General features: G+C 39.8%; 1 protein-coding gene across 2 annotated transcripts in view; it reads right to left on the bottom strand.

The window, feature by feature from the left end:
- Positions 1-15,744, bottom strand: part of BNC2 (basonuclin 2) — a 333,536-nt gene that overhangs the window by 213,063 nt on the left and 104,729 nt on the right. The gene's annotated exons all lie outside the window — the stretch shown is intronic.

Here is a 15,744-nt window from a genome sequence, read left to right as displayed (position 1 = left end):
AAATCATTTTGGGTTGAGGCTGGGGGGGGTGAGGGAGCTCATTCTCCTGAGAATTACATCATCTTCTAATCTAATGGATGAAGCACTCATGGAGGCCCCCAGCAGTGACTTCAAAAATGTAACAGATACAATGCTCTGCTCACCACCAGATGTACTTCCTGAAAAGTAACTGCATACACCCCAGCAACATTTTCCGGCTTGCATGTAAGCCCAGAGAAACCTTTAAAAGGTTTGCCAGAGTAAATTAACTCCAAGGAGGTGAGAAAGGTTTTTGCACATGCAGAAAACAGGGTCCATAATTAAGAAAGCATTTCAGAGTCTCCACTGTGATAAACGCATATCTCAACAAACACTGGTGAGGAGAATGGGAAAAGCTACAATTCAAAAAGAAACAACATTTACAAAAGTTTCAGTCCTAATTTATAGAAATACAGTGGTACTTCGGGTTACGAAATTAATTCGTTCCGCCATTCCCTTCGTAACGCGGAAATTTCGTAACCCGAAATAGCTTTCCGTTAGCGCTGGAAGCCTATAGCATTTGAATTTCGCGCCGAAAAAATTTCGTAACCCGAAAAATATTTCGTAACCCGAAACCGTTTTTGCCAATCTGCCTTTTTCGTATCCCGGAAATTTCGTAACGCGATCATTTCGTATCCCGGGGTACCACTGTACATGGAGCTTAATTTCTTGTAAATGCATTTAGAATTTCTCTCAAAAACAATTGTGTGACTGTATTACTTGCAGAAACAGTACAACTAGCTGTTTTGTCACCTCAGACATACATGCATACATACCACCAAGCTCCTGTTATGTGAATACCAGGAGCCTGGGAGCAAGTTTTGATCATGCAGACATTCCTCATTATTTCAAGTCAAGTAGCAACAGCGATGGGCAAACCGGGGTGAGACACAGGGCTTATGGACTGAAATCCTCTACCAGGCATACTTTAAAAAACCAAAACACCCTCAGACCATTGGTACCTCATGCTGCACAGTCACTGCAGACTTCTTTCTTGTGCTTCCCAGGATCTTTGTTTACTTAATAAAAAATGACCAAAGAGGTTCCTAGGCATGATTTTCTTTTTAATCACCAGGCTGACAATGGTCAACTACACTTGCCGGAATACGTGCTGGAGTACTCGGTGGCATAGGTCATCCTAATAGATACTGGAGGGATTTTTTGCAACACTACTTAAAACAGAGAAAGAGGAGAAGGCTTGTTTCTTCTTGTTTTAGGAATCGGCTCTTTTAAGCATGCAGAACTCGACTGGCATAATGCTTATTGCAACATGTTACTGGCAGAAACTGGCAACTGTGTGCAGTCCTTTAAGAAATGCCTTTTAAAAATGTACTGTTGTTTTGATTTAAAGACTTCAGGTTGCAGTCTTGAACACAGCTTTGGCGTTATGATACTACATCAAGCTCGGGACAACAGTTTAGGTGTACTATAAGGTTGAGAGTTAAGATATGCTTTAAAGCATGGTTGGGCAAAGTGCAGACCATGGGATCCCACCAGGTCCCTCCAGGGTTTAAAAAAATATCCACTTCTCCCCAAATAACTAATCCCCCCCCCCATTTTACTCCACAATGCCTATGGGAGGCATGAGGTAATTTTGTTAAGTCCCCCTCACCATTTTAGAACTATGGGGAGAGGCCTTTTTTTAAAATAGGAAGCGATCTGAGGAAGGGAAGGCCTCTCCTGGCAGGTTCCTGCATTCAAATACATTCCCTGCATTTAGAATGGTTCCTTTCCTAGTATTATGATAAATAATGCAAAATAATAAAAGATTGTTGAAGATTTTAAAAGCAGTTGCATGTTCTCTTGAGAGCAATTTAAATGCCCATGGATCACCATGGCTGTGCAGACATCCACAAGGAAATTCTAACAAAAGGATTTTATTAATGCAAATATTGCATATGCTAGTAATCATTTTAAAAATTGGGGAGAGTGGGAATGGTTTTTCTTGGTTTGTCTTTTCTTTTTGCCTGCCTGCCTTCCTTCTCTTAATTTTTGTCCCCTAGGTTTGGACAAACTGAAAATTACCCAATGAAACTTTCTGCACTGCTAGTACATACCTGCTGCTATAATATAACTCCAATTCCTCCGTGGGTTTAACATCACTATCAAATGAATAACACAGAAGAGATTTTTTGCCAAAATATATTTGTTCTTTAAAAACACTAATTTCCTTTCAGACCTGTTTTAATAATATTAATGAAATAAATTGTAGGACAGCCCTCCCTCCCTGTTATCTTCGTCTCCTTCAATTTATGATACATCAGCCTTGTAGATAATTCACAACATGGATTTCACCACTCATATAATAGCCAGTTTGTTTTAAGATTCTTGGGCTAGCTTGTGACATGCTTTCTTCATTTTCATTTTCATTTTCAGGTTTTTTTTTTTACTTCTTCCCAGATTCATTTATGGTTTTAAAGAAAGGGGGGGGAGGCCTTTATGTTGATAATCTTTACTACTAAATGACCTCTGCTAAAAAATAAAGAATTAAGTCATTTGTCTTATGAGGTATTGTGGACTTTTTATGGTATACAATTTAGCTAATAACTGGTTGAGACCAACCTTTAACAAGTCACATATTTCCATTGTCCCTTCACCCCCCGCTTATGCTTTTACCACATCCTAACAAAAACATGACCAGAACTGGTGAAAAACATACGGTTCCAACTAATGAATCACATACTTTCCCGCAAGTACAGTAAGTACTACCAGCTGTGACAGTCTTGCTTTGGCAGTGGAACCAGAGCAGTACAAGGCCGACACATCTGAAACCAGCTGTACTAAAAAACCGCAAGCAATATAAGTCCGTCTGCCTTCTCAGGGGCTTCTTTGTCTCTGTCTGTCTCTCTCTGCTCTGTCCCTAGGATTTGCCAGCCATCTTTGTTTTGACAGGGCTCTGAGTTTTAAGAAATTTCAAGGGGGAAAAAATCTGCTGATTCAGGAACCTAAGTCTCCACAAAATGATAAGGAGTTCTTTGTCAAATTCAAGCACACGTCAGGAAATTTAAAGAGAAAGTGTACAAAATGATGTCCTCTCTATTGGTACTATTTTCTGCTAAAACATCAGCATGCTTAGACTGCCAGTGAAATAAATAGTTCTTGTTTCAAAACAATACACTTCTTTGGAGGTGTATTACAAAGAGTTGCATATATTTTACAGACATAACATATATGCAAGATAAGACTGATGCAACAGATTTCTTTTCCATCCTTATAGGCTGAATCTGCACTGCAGAAATAATCCAGTTTGATATCAAGTTAACTGCCGTGGTTCAATGCTATAGAATTCTGGGAATTGTAGTTTTGTGAGACATTTAGCCTGCTCTGGTGTCACTACAGTTCCCAAGATCCCACAGCACTGAGCCGTGGCAGTTAAAGTGGAGTCAGGAAAGACACAAGGAACCAGTGGCCTTTAGAACCAGGGTGGGGATAAGGCTTGCATGAATTTCACTTTTCAAGGGTGTTAAAATCTGCCCAGCCTCACTGATCGCTTTCTATGGTAGTATCGCTTGCTTTTCACCTGCCAGTATGATCTCACTCCTGCGGTGCCATTTTAGGACAGACCAAATGACTGGAGTGAGTAGTTACATGGCAGTGGGGGAGAAAGAGCAGCAAAAAAGAGCTTCCAAATCTGAGACCATGTTTAAGCTTGGATGGGACTTGGCTGGCAGGTAGGATCTCTGCTGCTTTTTCTTTTTTCCATTGGATAGGAAAAAAGAAGAGATAGCAGAAGAAACAATGTTGGGGGGGGGAGTGAAGTTGAAGCTGTGTGGGGAAGGCACCTCTCTGGGGAAAAAGGAGCAGTATCCTGGGTCGATTCTTCAAAAGAGCCCTTTGCCTCTCTCGAATGGAGAATCCCTCACTGCTGGAGAGAAGCTTCTCCCTTTACATCCACTCATATTGGGAATTGCAACTGAACAGCTGGCTGAACAGTGACTAAGAAGCCTCTCTCTCACCCAAGCTGGCCTTAGCCGCAAGGCCAGCACAGGTGATAGACTTTTTGGTTACAGCACAGCCAGCTGCTCCTAAGGTGACCAGGCACAAAGGAGGCAAAAACCAAGATTGCTTGTTTTGCATATGCAGTAGAATAGTAGGCCTAATAACAAGGAATAAGCATAGTGGGTGGGTGTGTTAGGGTTGTCACCTAAGAGGAAAAAGGAGCAGTAGCCCCAAAAAAGTTCGGAAACCACTGCACTAAACCAACCATCTTGCCAAAATACAAACTGAAAAACATTCCTGTAGAATTTAAAGATAATGGAAAAATTAGATTGCATTATTAAACCTAACTGACCTCGAGCCAGAAGAACTCTGATATTGTCAGGGAGGAATGCAAAAAGACACTATCTGCAGCCAAAAAGAAAGAGAAGCCTCAGTGGATGACACATGAAACTCTTAAAGCAGTTAAAGACGAATGAGAAGCAAAAGTAAAAGGAGATAGAAAGAGTCCAAACCCTTAATGCAACTGTTCAATAATTTGTGCACAGGGACAAGGAGAAGTACTACAATAATAAATGGAAAGAAATAAAAGGTGACACAAAAAAGGGAGAACAGACGTCTTCCAAAAAGATCCAAGAAATCGAAGGGAAATTTAAACCAAGAGTTAGGATGCTCTATGACCAGCTGGGCAACACATTACATGACTATGTAGAAATAATAAAGATGAACAATACATGGAAGAACTATATAAAGAAGATGAAAGAATGACAGATTCATTGAAGAGGAAATCATTTGAAGACATAGAGCTGCTTCAAGCTGCAGAGACAGACTCTATTCTAGTTCTAACTCAAACAATGAATATGGTAAAAAATAGAAATGCTCAATATACATTCCAGTCCCCAAGGAAGCGAAGACCAGGGATTGCAGTAACCACAGGACTAGTGCATTAATTTCATATGACTCAATAGAAAAAGCCAACAGCGTTTAGTAAGATAGAAGGCAATAGTAAAAGAAGAAGAAGAGAGCATCACAGATTAATAGATCCAGGCTGCTGCTACACTTTAATTAATGAAGTTTGATACCACTTTTAACTGCCATGGCTCGATCCTATGGGAATCCTGGAATTTGCAGTTTGCTGTGGCAGCTCTAGCAGAATACTAAATATTTCACAGAACTATAATCCCCAAATTTCATAGCATTGAGCCATGGTGAAAGCCGTGTCAAACGCATTAGTTCTGTAGTACAGATGCAGCCCCAATCAAGAAAACCATGGCTCTATGCCTGCAAGACCTGAGCAGAGCTGTTGATGACACGGTGACTTGGAGGTCTCTTGTTCATAGGGTCATCATAAGTTGAAGTCAACTTGATGGAAGTTAGCAACAACAAAGCCTCAACCCCTCTTCCATTTCAGTCCAGACAAAGAAAGGATATTTGTACGAAATGGTTACTACATACCAGCCAGTCCTGAAATAAATGGCCATGAGAGTAGCCTGGATGCACAAGGAGTTTCAGGGGCATCAGCATTTTATTTGATGGTGAAGAACAATACATGTTCCATCAATATATTCTCTGCAGTGATATGGAAGCTGCTGGGATACAGCCTTCTCTTCGTAATTACTAACATTCACAGAACTGAGAGGCAGCATTTTTATGATCTCACACCATCTGAAGGACATTTGGTAAGAATTCAGGATAGAACTTCCCATAGGTGATGCCCAGACTGAAGCTGCTTGTGCAGGGAGATCTAGCTGGTTCTCGCACATTTCGTTTTTAGCACACAGGTCAAAATAGTGCTATAGTATTCAGATACATCTTTAGAACTAGAGAACAAAGAGGTAATCTAGTAAACAGCTGCTATTTCTTTTGTTTGTTTGATTTTTCATAGGTTACTTAATTGAATTCTTGTATTTATAGAATTTTTTTTTTAGCTGCTGCATCACACTGTTAACTCATGTTCAGCTTATGGTCTCCTAAGACTCCTGTATTTCTTTCACAGGTAATGTTGTCAAAGCCAACTGTTGCCCATCCTATATCTGTGCATTTGATTATTTTTTCTGCTTAAGTGTAATAGCTTACATTTCTCCCTGTTGAAATTTATTTTGTTAATTTTGGCCCCGCTCTCTAATCTGTTAAAGTCATTTTGAATTCTTATCCTGTCCCCTGGAGTATTAGCTCCCTCTCCTAATTTGGTGTCATCTTCAAATTTGATAAGCATTTGATAAGCATGCTCTCTATTCTATTATCCAAATCACTGAGGCTTTTTACTATACACACACACACACACACACACACACACACACTTCCAAGCTGTGGATGCTTGAATCCAGGGATGAAGAATCTGTGGATATGGAAGGCTAGCTTATTTCAGATTTTTTTAAAAAAAGAGAAACAGAATCTTAAAGAGAAAAAGAAAAAAGATAGTGGATTATTATTTAACCAGATCTCACATGTAAGCATTTGAACTGCTTGATCGAGGGTGAGTAGATGAGAATCCACAGTACACATAACATGCTTCCAGAACTCAACCATACTAACTTTTATTTGCAAAATGTTAATTTCTTGGATTTCAATGGTAGGTGGGAACTGACACTGTACCTTCTGTAATGGAATTCTGTTTCTTTTTCTAAACCCATAATGATTCAAGCTCAGGCATTTAAAAGGGCAAAATAAGCAGCAAAACAGAAAGTCCTCTTCCCTAACTCCTTGGAAATAAACAAACATAAATGAAATCCTTTAGAATTTAGCACTAGAATTACACTAGAATCCTTTAGCACTAGAATTACAATTACTGGAAAATGTTTAGAATGGTTGTTAATTTTTACAAAATTACAACCAACTGACTGAAGAGATTTTTGAGGAAATGGTACATTCACTGGCATGTGTTAAGGTTTTCAGCAACAGCACATTTATCAAAGACACACCTCATGAATAATAAGTATATGCACATATTACATGTGTGATGAGCACTGAAAAAACAGAACAATGCTAGGGAAGATCTGGCAGCTATTATATCATGTTATGAACTATGAGCTGTATGGGTAGCATTATGCATAAAGTTGGGCAACTGCGGTCAGCATAAGCATGTTATGTGAGAAATCCTATTTTCAACGCTTATACTATCCTCAGAGATTAATCTATTTTGGCGATTCCAAATGAGCATTTAAATAATAATATGCACCTAGCAATTTCTTGTTGCTACGCATTTTACAGGAGAATTACTTCCATAACAATGTACTGGAACTTCATTTTAATTCTTCCCTAAACCTGCCAAGCTTCACACCAGCAGGGCTTACTGTACATTTATCAAATTTTACACGACACAGAATTTCAGCAGGTAACTTCCAGAGCAAAGCAGCAACAGAAAATCCTCTATAAAAACACACTAAACATAACAGTTTTTCAGCCATCAGGAAAAAAGTTTGCTAATTTTTTTAAAAAAATAGTTTTTATTTAATTTTATTTATTTATTGCTTTTCAGCAACATCACACTCTGTTAGGAACACAACTGGCTTCATTATGAGAGTCAGGGTTTTCTGGTTAGGAAAGAATTAAAGAATCTATACCCCAAGCACATTCCTTGCATGGTGGCTTCCAAACCACCACCCAAAGCCACCATGCACAACCTCATGGGCTATGCTTCACATTAGGAATGGGGTGGAAAAATTGCCAGGGGTTGGGGGCACACTGGTCCTTGAGGAAGTTGGAAGGACACCCCTCCCATGTCCACTACGCTCTATAAAACATTAATCTAATTTTTAACTTAAAATGTGCCTCCCATCAGAGGACATAGGCGGCAATGATGATGAGGAGAGAAAAAATAAGAGATACTTCTTTTCAACTAGGAAAAAAACAAACATTAGCACCAGGTTTTTAGATGTCAAGTGGTAGCATATTTAGTTTTTTAAAAAGAAAAGTGGTGGTACAAGGGCCCCCAAATGACCCTGGGGCCACATTTGCCTTACAGGCTGCAGTTCACACATGCCTGCTTTATATTTTCACTTTAACAGATGCACTCAGGCATACAATTAGGGTGTTCTTCACAAATGTTGGGGATGAAAAGAAAACGTTGAAAGCTTGATTTTATAGTTCACCACATATTAGTTTTTAAGACCTCCAACAGATGAACCTGTACTCTTTGAACAAAAGCAAGCAAAATATTATCTTCACAGCATTGCATAAATAGCAACGGGGCTAAATATACAAAGTGGGGAGACTGAATTGCACAGATATTACCTCCGACCTTAAAAAAATGTGATAAAGTCCAAATCAATCCAGAGCCTAGAAATCTGAATCAATTCTCAGAATGAACTGTAAAGTGGGACCCTTCTCCCTAAACCTGGCAGTAGCCCTTTATGACAACGCTGTGGTGACAGAAGGTGAGTTTGGTGACCTGGCATCCACCTTGGTGGGAAAAGGCTCTTGATAGGGATGACTCAACACAGAAGTCTCTTTTTCTGAGAGGATCAGCACAATTAGAGTTGGTGAAAAATGGGTTAATATTAATAGGCTAATAATGGAAGGTGATTTTTCTTTAGGGTATTCTCTCTTTAAAAACGTCTTTGCACAAATCCTTTCCATTTTTTTGACTTGTTTTCTTTGCTGCCTGTTTCTCCTCAGCAACTTTGCAATTGTCTTAACTTGGATCGTGTGCAGTAAGGGCCAATTCACACTATGCAGTTATAGCACTATGGTTCCACTTTAACTGCCATGGCTGCATTCTTCACAATCCACAGATTTGTGGTCTGTGGAGATCCTAACATGCTGTGGCTGAGAATTCTAAATACCGCATGAAACTATAGATCCCAGGATTGCATAGCATGTAACCATAGCAATTAAAAGGGATCAAAGTACTTTGTGTATTGAGAAAGGGCCCAAATTCTGCTATGTGGCCTTGGGCTGTCTTCGGCGGTTTACAGACTGCCCTTTTGGGGCGGCCTGTTCCTGCCCCTTTCCCCGCTGGATCAGGGCCTCAGCTGCCACAGCGGCAGCCTCCGAGGCCCCGATCTGCCGCTTTCCAGGCCGCGGGGAAGCGGCAAAAGCGGCCTGGAAAGGGGTGTCCTTGGGGCCTCATGCCCCAAGGACAACCGACAGCGGCAGGGACGAAGAGAAAGGGGCTACTCAGCCCCTTTCTCTTTTGTATCGCTAGCGCAGCCGTTTAAAGGCTGTGCCCACCGACACAAACCTGGAAGGAGCTCCTTCCGGCGCTGCGGAAACGCCGCCCCAGACGCCCTCACACGGCGCCAGGGCGTCACTTCTGTGCCACTTCATTTGGAGGCGGCACAGTCGTGACATCCCAATGGCGGCACCCATGTACAATGGGCACCACCATTTTGTACGTACTAGGTATGTACTAGGGTTAGGGCGTTCGGAAAGGACGCCCTTTCCTAACCCTAGTATGTATCTAGTACGTACTTTTTGCGTGTCTAGAACGCATCTTCAATGGACACTTGCTGAAGAATAAAACCCACTGAAGCAAAATAAATATGCATATTTCATAAGGCTGCCTGCCTACAGACCAGAACTGACAGCTTCCTCTTAAGCAACTTTAATTTTACTGAAATCTCCCTATTCTGGTTTAAATATATTTTCATATTTTCCTTCTTTTTATTTTCAAACTTTAAAATAATCTCTTTGCCCATCTGAGCAAACAAAACAAAACAAGCCATCCCTTGGAGGGATTCAAAAATTGTTTCTTCTACAGACCATAGTCTTTTACCAGACTAATCAACATTTCTGTTTTACTATGATCCTACAGGTTATTATTTAACAAACAAAAAATCAGTTTTATGAAAAAGATAATTACATAAAGGAGATGTTTCTTAGACTGTTTACTTTTCATCACTTGAAGTGGCAGCTTCTGGGCTGTGTACTTCAGTAGACTCTGTTCTTTGAAAGGCAGCTGTGGGGTTCGCCACATGAACAAATTAAAAGCCCTGAGCCAACCTTGGCTACTAAATGTTTCATAGTTTTCAACACAGGAGCTGCCTTCAAAAACAAGTTTTCTTTGTATTGTTTTAAACCATGGGTCATATAGCCCCATGCTAAACCCCGATCAGATTATTTTGCCTTCCCATGTGGGAGTCAAACATTTCAAAGAGTTGTAACACGGAACATATGAAATTAAGGAATGAAGGCCTTCATTGTAAGAAATATAAGATGAGAACATATCTCTTTACAAGCAGGATTTAGAGCAGTGTCTCAGGCACTGTTTCAGACAGAGGTGGAACAATAACCTGAAACATGTTTTCTTTAGAAACAAGACCTTGTAGCTCAATGCCTTTCACACTAGTGGCCTGGAGCCTGCTTTGCATCCTGGAGCCATCTATTGTCAATCCCTAGAGAGCTTCCATGAAAAAAAGAACCAATTGTAGCCAATAGGCACAAATTTGGTACCGGTCCCTGGCATGTTGGGAGGGGGGTAGAATGCCAGTCCTCCACAACTAATAAGAAGGTTGTTGTTGTTGCTGCTGCTGTTGTTGTGTGCCTTTGAGACCTTTCTATCTTCTGGTGAATCTAAGGTGACCCTGTTATGGGGTTCCGTTGGCATGATTTGTTCAGAGGGGGCTTGCCCTTGTCTCCCTCTGAAGCTGAGAGAGTGTGGCTTAACCAAGGTCAGCCAGTGGGTTTCCATGGCTGAGCAGGGATTTAAAACCCAGTCTCACACTATCCTAGTCCAACAGTCAAACCACTACAACACACTGGCTCTCCTGATAAGTACTACAACAGAATACATTTAGAGATGTTACCCACTCAGAGTAATAAAGCAAAACAAGGTGTTGGTTTTACATTATTTTAGCAAGAGACCCACTAGTTATTTTTTGCTATTATTATCATTATTATTTTGCTAAACACAGTACGTAATCCATGGCTGCTGTCTAATGGCAGATAAACAAATGTTTGCTAAAGCAATGGGGCTTCTGTTCACCCCATTTCCCCACAATCTGATGCTTTATCTGTTCCAAGGGATCCCCAAACCTCCAGAATGGATGATGGAATTGCATGGAAAGCTGCGTGAAGTGAGGACGTCACCAACATGGACTCTTTTGCCAGCAGACTGATACTGCTTGATTTCAATCACTATTATTTTCAAACTTAGTGAAAAGTTGTCATTTTTCCTTTACATCAATAGTTAATTTGCAGGCTGAGTTGACAAGCCACAATGAAACACACAATTTTATGCTGAAGTTGAAGCCCTAACACTTTTCAAGCTAAGTCAATGAATTCCACTCCCTATTTAAGAATGGCAAGGAATCTTGCCAAAGAAATCCTCTGAAGGGAGTTGCCATATGTTAGAGTCAATTTAAAGGCACATAACAAGTCAGCTCCTCAGTATGGCACAGTGGTTTGAATGTTTGACTAGGACCAGACTCTGGGAGATGAGGGTTCAAATTTTGGCTCAGCCATGGGCACCCACTGGCTGATCTTGTCCAAGTTACATTTTCTCAGCCTAAGAGGAAGGCAATGGCAAACCTCCTCTGAATAAATCTTACTAAGGAAACCCTATGTTAGATTCACCATAGGTCAGGCCAGATTTGAAGACACATAACCAGCTTATACTGGATTACAGACGTAGAGTCAAAGCACACAGCCAGTAAAGAGTGACCAGAGACCATGTTGTGGCCACAATCGGGCCGGGACTGTAGCAACTGCACAACGTATTCCCAAAGCGGGCCACCACTGCAGTGACACCAGGAGCCAGATTAAATCCGCTCCTTTTTGATCCAGTTGAAAGGACTGGATTGCAGCACCAGAGCAGCGTCCGGCCATCATCTGAATGCCACCCACCCCTACAGCAGCCAAAGCCACCTGCATGTTTTGGGCCAATGTGAGAAAGCCAGTGTGCTGTACAGACATGTATATCTTCAGATATTGTACTATTAAAAAAGAATAAAAAAATATTATCACCTCACAGAGTGAGAATACAAGATAACAAAATATAATGAAACTTGTGGGAAAACATTGGGATTTCACATAAAAATGTGAATTTTCCACCAATCCCCCCCCCCCCCCGCCCTGAAATGTAGAAAATTACATGGCAGTTTTTTTTATAGCACAATGCTGGGTCACTCTTTCCTGTTAAAGTTATAATAAACTGAAGATATTGTTTTCATCACAAATACTGCCCTTTTTAAATTAATTTCATTTTACTTTAGCCTGACCCACTGAACCAAAAATCCTTTAATTTTAATGTCTCACCATACAATAAACATTGTAATTGCATTGGTAAGATGGTCATTGAGTTTCCTATCATCTTTATCTATAAGTAACTTCAAAATAACTTGCTAAGAAAAAGAATCATGTGGATAATAGTTGGAAAAAGTAATTTTATTTGTTTTAGCTTTCAAAATCCTCGTTTCTTTCATATACAACAATGAGCTTGCTAAAAACTCAAGCATGGAGTGCAGTTTTTTGTATATAAATTTATCTAGTCTGAAGGTAAAAACAAACTTTGGTTTATGGTTCTTGTGCTACATTCTTCTATTTCCTAAAAGGAGACCAGAAATTGGAAATTTGTCCTCATGTTTTCCACTGAAATTATTTTCTGTTTCTCAACTTGAGAAAACTGTTGTTACTGTTAACTATCGCTTAGGGCTCAGGTAGCCCTAGAGCGACTCTCCAGATGTTTGACTGCAACACCTAGCATTCTCCAGTTTTGAATATGCTGACCAGGGCTTATGAGAGTTGCAGTCCAATAACATTTGGAGGGTTGTACTCTGGATTATCATCATGGGATGTTTCCCTAAAGCCACAGTATTTGGTCTGGACATAACATGGGGATTTATCTAGATACAAAAGTAAAACAAAGCTTCCAGTCTCACCACTGTATTCATGCTGAAAGAATAGAGCCAATAGAAGACACATACCAGGCATCAACTCAGCCTCATTCCCATAGGTATGGGTTTTATCTAGTTAGTCCCACCAACTGTAGAATGGCATCCTTCAATTCAATGACAGTAGGCTTTATTTCCTCTTGACTCTGCAGCCTCCTCCAAACCCTTAAATTTGATGCAGGGGTGGGCAACGGCCTACCTGAAGAACTTTGGATTTTAACCTATGGTTTAAAGATACATCCAAATTCAGCCAATTTGTATTCAGTATTTCTCTGTTGATGTATGAAACTGATCAACTATGGTGGGTAAATAGAAATTACAAGTCATTATAGCCACTAAATGATCAATTTATCATTTCAAGAGAGATTTTAAAAAGACTTACCCATTCCTAGTTACTATAGGGAGATGAGTAACGGTACTATTGTACCATGGCCTCCAGAATATCAAATCTCCAAAGGCACAATACTTTAAACATCAGGTGTGGTACTTTGTTTTTTCAGTTAAGTTGCCCCAGAGAAGGGAGGAGACTTGAAATATCCTCTACAGATTAGACATGTTTCTTGTAGTATGTTTTGTAAAGCAAGGCTGATGTCAAGGTTTCTGTCAAAAGTATCTGAACCTCAAAAAAATTGTTAGCTCTCTCCAATCCATCATGAACACCACTGACAATTTACCATACTATTGCAAAACTAATCTAATTTAGTTCAGTTAATGTTTGATAGTTTGAGTTTGATACTTTGATATATTGGAGATGCTGCTTCAATTCTATGATCACCCATGAAGCTATGTTTATGATAAGTCACTATTTCTAACCTGAAACTACATTGCACAGGACTGTCCAAATAATAATTAGGATAGAACTTTGTCTTCAGAAAATCAACAGAAAAGAGATCCTTAGCTCACTGAATACAAGAAATTGGAATTTGGAAGTGAATCTAACAGTGTGTTTATCCTAGATTTGCTGTACTAATAATAATAAATCATGAACTGGAAGAGCTTTGGTCTGAAGCTAGGGGCATAATAAAAGAAGAATGCATAAAGACACTTCCAACAGACAAAAGGAAAGTGAAGAAACCATGAATGACAAATAAAACACTACAAGCAATAAAGGAAAAAAGAGAAACAAAACAAAAAGGAGATAGGGATAAACTAAGAACTATGAATGCAACAGTACAACGGCTAGTGCACAACGATAAGGAAAATTACTGCAACGAAAAATGTAGAGAAATAGAAGACAACAACAAAAAGGGAAGAATGAGAGACCTATTCCACAAGATTCAAGAAATCAAGGGAAAGTTCAAATGAAGGATCGGGATGCTCTACGACAATAAAAATAGCATAATTCAAGACCACAAAGGAATAAAAAGATGATGGATGCAATATACAGAAGAGTTATATAAAAGAGATGACAACATTAGCTTACTTGCTAATTAGCTTACTTGCTGTTCACCGCTATGATCTTTGGAATAGCAGTATATAAATAAAACAAATTATTATTATTAATTATTAACATAAAGGACACATGGAATGAAGAGCCATATGAAGATGAACCCCACATTCTAAAAATTCATAGAATTATAGACTCATAGAATCATAGAGTTTGAAGAGACCACAAGGGCCATCCAGTCCAACCCCCTGCCATGCAGGAAATCCAGATCAAAGCATCCCCGACAGATGGCCATCCAGCCTCCATTTGAAGACCTCCAAGGAAGGAGACTCCACTACACTCCGAGGAAAGAGTGTGTTCCACTGTCGAACAGCCCTTACTGTCAGGAAGTTCTTCCTAATGTTGAGATGGAATGTCTTTTACTGTAGCTTGCATCCATTGCTCCGGGTCCTAGTCTCTGGAGCAGCAGAAAACAAGCTTTCTCCCTCCTCAATATGACATCCCTTCAAATATTTAAACAGGGCTATCATATCACCTCTTAACCTTCTTTTCTCCAGGCTAAACATACCCAGCTCCCTAAGGCGTTCCTCATAGGGCATGGTTTCCAGACCTTTCACTATTTTAGTTGAGATGGAAGCTGCAATAATGGAAATGGAAAAAAACCAAGACTCCAGGAACAGATGATATTTCAATAGAACTGCTGCAATCCACCCTGACAGAATCAACTCTAGTGCTAACCAACATATGTCAACCGATATGGAAAACAAAACAATGGCCAACAAATTGGAAGTGATCAATATGTATCCCCATCCACAAAAAAGGATTCACAAGATACTGAACCATAGCACTAATTTCCCATGTGAGCAAAATCATGCTCAAAATTCTGCAACATAGGCTCCAACTATACATGAAGAGAGAAATGTCCAAGCAGGTTTCAGGAAAGGAAGAGGCACTGGGGATCACACTGCAAATATATGATGGCTAATGGAGCGTAGCAGGGAGTTCCAAAAGAAAATCAGCCTGTGCTTTATAGAATATAGCAAAGCCTTTAACTGCACAGATCATGAAAGGCTATGAAAAGCTCTTAAAGACATGGGAGTGCCAACACATCGGATAGTCTTAATGAGGAATCTGTACTCAGGACAAGAGGCTACTGTCAGGACAGAACAAAGAGAAACAGAATGGTTTCCAGTTGGCAAAGGAGTCAGACAAGGGTGCATCCTATCACCCTACCTATTCAACTTAAATGCAGAACATACTGTAAGGAAAGCAGGCTTGGACATGGAAGAGGGAGGTATGAAAATAGAATCTGAGATATGCTGATGACACCATAATACTAGCAGAGAACCTCACAGACCTGGAACAACTACTAAAAAGGTTTTAAAAAGTGCAAAGGCAGGTTTATTGTTGAACATAAAGAAAACAAAAATAACAGCCACAGAGAACTTACAAACATTGAAACTAGACAATGAGGAAATAGAAATTGTAAAGGTTCTCATATTTGGGATCAAACATTGATCGGAAATTAGAAGAAGATTAAGAATAGGGAGCGTGGCTATGAAAGAAATATAA

Source organism: Sceloporus undulatus, chromosome 2 (genome assembly GCF_019175285.1).
Source record: "Sceloporus undulatus isolate JIND9_A2432 ecotype Alabama chromosome 2, SceUnd_v1.1, whole genome shotgun sequence".
Lineage (NCBI taxonomy): Eukaryota > Metazoa > Chordata > Lepidosauria > Squamata > Phrynosomatidae > Sceloporus > Sceloporus undulatus.
The sequence above is the reverse complement of the archived record's forward strand: the minus strand, read 5'-3'. Positions and strand labels throughout refer to the sequence as shown.